The 5,000-nt window shown below is 38.7% G+C and overlaps 1 long non-coding RNA gene across 1 annotated transcript; it reads right to left on the bottom strand.

The window, feature by feature from the left end:
- Positions 1 to 3,165: 3,165 nt before the first annotated feature.
- Positions 3,166 to 4,755, bottom strand: LOC137626337 (uncharacterized). Its single transcript, XR_011041012.1, has 3 exons — positions 4,721 to 4,755; positions 4,174 to 4,265; positions 3,166 to 3,274 (listed from the first exon to the last, which is right to left on the bottom strand). It is a non-coding gene; the product is annotated as an uncharacterized lncRNA (long non-coding RNA).
- Between the last annotated feature and the right edge of the window lie 245 nt (positions 4,756 to 5,000).

Below are 5,000 nucleotides of genomic sequence, written 5' to 3'. Positions count from 1 at the left end.
ACTGTAAATAGTACCCATATAATGTTCTGCAATGTGGCAACATCAATGAAGCCAAGCGATGTACAAACAACCTTATTCAGTCTGCGGTAGTCTGTACATAGTCGTAACTTACCGTTTGCTTTAGGTACAAGTATACAAGGTGAAGCCCAAGGGGAGGTACTTGGGGACAGCTAACTTGTGATCTATCAAGTACTGTACCTCTGACCTTAAGGATTCAAGCTTCTTTCCTATCGCTCTGTAAAATGGTTGTCTGATGGGCTGTGTTCCCGGCTCCAGCAAGATGTCATGTTTAATCAGGTTACAGGTTCCTGGATCATCAGTGCACAAGTCCTGAAAAACTGGTGAGTAAGGAGTTTAGTGTTTTGCTTTCATTTGTAGACAAGTGTGATAAGAAGGAGTCAAGCTTACCCATTATCTCAGAGTTAGTTAAATCACTAATAGATATCAGTTCTGGTTGCTTCATCAGGGTCTTCATTAGTAGTAACAACAGGATAGTCATCTTTAGACCTAAGAGTTGAGGTAGTCACCAATGTTACTCGAGGTGGTCCACTATTTACTCTACTTTGGTACCCACTTCAACAAGTTCACATGAACTAATTGTGTGTCCTTCCTCCTATCTGGGTGTACTAATTACATAGTTTACCTTAGAAAGACGATCTAGGACTGTATATGGGCCGGCAAACTTCTCTCTCAATGGAGCTCCTGGAATTGGATGGTATAAAAGTACCTGGTCACCTTTCTGGAACTCCCTTAACCTGGCTTTCTTGTTCCCACTGTTGCTGCATTACTTGTTGCGAGGAAAGGAGGTTAGAACATACCAAATCATTTATCTGATGAAACTTACTTTTAAGGTCTTTAATATATTGCAACGTGTTAGTAGTCTCCTCTGGTTTCTGATGCAAAATATTTTCTTTCACCATACCCCAATACAGTTCGTGGTCGACCGACCAAACAATGCCTCAAAGGGAGATATCCCTGTGGAATCATGTGGAGTGCATCGAAAAACATACATTAGGAGATCGAGGTCCTCATCCCCAATGATTTGCCGTTTCACTGCTGTACTTACGCAAAAGGTTCTTCAAGGTTTGATGGAACCTTTCCAGGGAACCATTTGTCTGTGGATGATATATAGAGGAGTTAACATTATGAATATTCAATGTATGCATAGTTTGTTTGAAGACATGGCTTGTAAAGTTAGTTCCCCTGGTCACATTGTAACTCATAGGGAAATCCTAAAACAGTGAAAACCTTCAAGGTTAAGTAATATAGTCTTTGCATTTATGTTTTTGATTGCAAATGCCAAAGGGTACCTTGAAGTGGGACACATAGCAGTCAGTATGTATTCATATTCCCTCTTAGTCCTTGGTAAGGGACCAACGCAATCTATGATGAGTTTGTAAAAAGGAGTTTTGGGTATTAGTACGTTCTGGAGTGGTGCTGGCGGGATTCTCTGGTTAGGTTGACCTGTAACCTGACAATGGTAACATGAAGCAACATAGCTCTTAATATCTTTACCAAGGCCTGGCCAATAATAGTCTTCACTTACTCTTTTGTAGGTCTTGTTGACCCCCTAAGTGGGATTCTGCAGAATGAGCGAGGTCTAACAAGGAAAGTCTTAGAGGTTGAGGAATGACTATTTGGTGGCAATCCCTCCAAGTATGGTTAGAATTAATCTGTGGCGGACCTGAAATGCCTGCAGAGAATACCTTTATTTACATAAAAATATGGCAATTTTGGATTTTCATCTGGAATTCTCACCTTTTTCCAAAGTTCACTAAGGCTGGGGTCCTCTTTCTGTAGCTCGGTAAACTCTTTCTTACCTACGTTCACCAAGTCTAAGGCCTCCATAGTTCTTCCAGTAGTTTTACTCTCACTTTTCAAGTGTCCTGCCTTGGAAGTATTCCTAGTCACAACCTGAGTTATAGCTGGTGGAGATTCTATGGACTTACTTACTTCTTGGATTACGAAATCAGGATCTGAAATAATAAAATTAGTTTTCACCTGTGACCCCTGCTAGATCATTACCCAAAGATCAGCTCTACTGGAGAACACGGCAAGGCTTGCTTTAACACAGCTACTTTAGCCTTTCCTGTAAAGTAAGGACTAACAATTTCCACTTCAGCAAGAGGCAGAGTCCTGGAAGAGGTTAAATCTGAAATGGTTACAAACTCCCTAGTGTAAGTTAGATTCTTCGAACCTAAGTCTGCCAATATAGACTGAGAGGAACCAGAGTCTCTGAGGCACTTCAGTGAAGTACCATTTACAGTAACATCACAAATAAATCCTTCAAACGGCTGCAACCCTTCCATCGGAGTAGTCACATGGCATGTGCTCCTTGACTGGGCATTTTTACCTTCTTTTGCTTTTGAAGTTTTGCACTGGGGAAGTGGACAATTTTCAATAGGGTGGCCCTCTTTCTTTGCAGTAAGTACAGGATACCTGGGGAGATTTGGAAAAGGAAGGAGATGATTTGTTAGTTTGACCCTTTTGTGATTTATGGATTAAGTGGTAATCATCGGCGAGACTAGCTGCCTTCTTTACCAGTGTTTCACCTTTAAAATGAATGAAGGTTGAGATATGAGTAGGCACTTTCCTCAAAAATTCTTCTAGAAGAATCAAATTCTTAAATGATTCGAAGTTATCAACACCTGCTCTTTCTAACCACTTATTCAACTGCCTATTTTTGAGACTACAAAATTTTACAAAAGTTTGGTTGAAAGTTTTAACAGAATTTCTAAAATTTTGTCTGTACCCTTCTATGGTAATTGAGTACGCATCCAAGATAGTTTTCTTTAACACTGTATAAGTCATTTTCACTTACCAGTTGTGAAGCAACAAATGCAGCTTTACCCTTGACTTTGTTCCTGATGAGCAAGGACCAGAATTCTACAGGCCATTTTAAGGTTTCTGCGATTTGTTCAAAAGTTCTGGAAGAAAACCTCGGGATCTCTCTCGTCGAAATCAGGTACAAGCTTACTGGCTTTAAAAACTTCGAACGTAGCAGGGAGTGTGGCTTCCTTTCTGTTACTTAAAGAAAGCTCTGGAGTTTTTTTTGGTGTCTTATTTCAGCTTCTCGTTCCTTCTCTCTTGCTTCTGCTCTCTTCTCTTCTGCTTCTGCTCTCTTCTCTTCTAGATAGAGCTCTCCCGTTCGGATTCGTTTCCTCTTTTACCTTCTCTAACTGTAATTGAAGCCTTATTTTCTCTACTTCTGTATCTACTGGAACAGGCGGAAGTACTCCTGCTGCAATTCTGAGTGCTTGTACTTCTTCATCATCTGCAATAATCTCTTGGTTAATTAAATAATCCAAAATGTTACTCAGTAATCTAGCCTTCACATAAGCAGGATCAACCACAATGTTACATTTTGCTGCTAGGTCACGCAGATCCTGTTTAGTAGCATACCTGAGCGTAGATAATTCCTCTTTGGGGTTTCCCGCAAAGCTCTCTAAGATTAAAAGGCATTTTGAACAAGGTTTAATTACTCACTACACAACACTTATGTAAATACAACAAATCCTACCTACCTAACAATGAATGGCTGACTAAACGCGAACACATTAATTCTGTTAATCATTCTAAACAGTATTCATATTTATAAAATAAAGTTAACAGTAGCCACACGTACATTGCTCCTAACGTAAACAAATGTAACAAGTTATATTTACTACCGAGAACCTATAAGGATAAATTTAGGTAACTGTAGCCCAACGCTATTACTGTACTTATATTAGAACGCTAACAGACAGCGAGAGGAGTATTTAAATACGAATAACAACTGCTAGTTACAGAATGGTAATTACCTAAAGATATACGCAGCAACCTGACTAAACCACATGTCTAATCTTGGGAGTTAAACTAGCGCAATTCAGTTATTACAGAAAGTCTGGAATCACGGAGTGTTCGAGGGTACACTAAAAGTGCGAGAATGAACTAATACTTCCGCAATGAGACGACTTTAAAAGGAGTACAGTGGATTTTGCTAATCCGAAAGGTCGAGAGCTAATCAACGATGTGCAAGGTAACGTATGATTAACGTAACTTATCACTTTTATATGATAGCGAGGGTGACCTTTATTATGGAAAATATTAATGAGCGCGGGCATAAGAGGCGATATACGCAGAGATCCTGTCAATTAACACTTGTTATCGACTTATCCTTCAAAAATACTTTACCTTGGTTTGAGGAGAGATGAGGTGTATTCTTGCCTGGTAACTACAGTCAAACACAGTTAATGAAGGCGAAGAACAGCGTAGCGTGGCACTAACTGTAAAAATCAATGAAGCACAGTATCAGGACATATTGTTCACCGACAGTTCTTAAAAATTCACACAAAAACATTTCAACAGTTTATAGTCGCACAACAGATTTGGACTCCCGGACAGGCCCCCAAATTATGACATGCCTAAGCTGAATGTCCTCGTATTCAGTGGTAAATACTTTAGCTTAAAGATGGCCTTAGCTAACACTCAGTAGGAAGCATAATAAAAATAATATTCCACCAAAATAAAATCCAAACTGTGCGAAACCATGGTCGGGTGAACGAAACTCAGCAATCACTTATTATAATTATTAATTACTAATTATACAAATTAACATGAATTACTTAACACTTATACATGAACGAAATAGTTTCAACAAAACACTTCACTATAACAATTAAACATATGGCAAATAGTTCAATAGTTCAACACAATTCAACATATCTAAATAACAAAATACACTTAGTAATAGGAGAAAGAGCCACGAACACTGTCTTCAGAACAGGAAGAATACACCTAACTTAACAAGAAATTTGAAGTACCAAAGTAAACAAAATGAAGAACATAAAGGAGGGATAATGGGAAAAGAGACTTTGCTCTGGACAAGGAAGGATGAAAGTGAAGAAAGCAATTAACAGATGGCGTGCATAAAGAAAGTAAGAAAATACTAAAAACAGTTTATAATATTCAATATGTACAATAGTGGAGTGAAAACTTGACAATATACATATACATATGCT

This window comes from Palaemon carinicauda, chromosome 33 (assembly GCF_036898095.1).
Source record: "Palaemon carinicauda isolate YSFRI2023 chromosome 33, ASM3689809v2, whole genome shotgun sequence".
NCBI lineage: Eukaryota > Metazoa > Arthropoda > Malacostraca > Decapoda > Palaemonidae > Palaemon > Palaemon carinicauda.
This window is presented reverse-complemented; position numbering and strand designations above follow the sequence as displayed.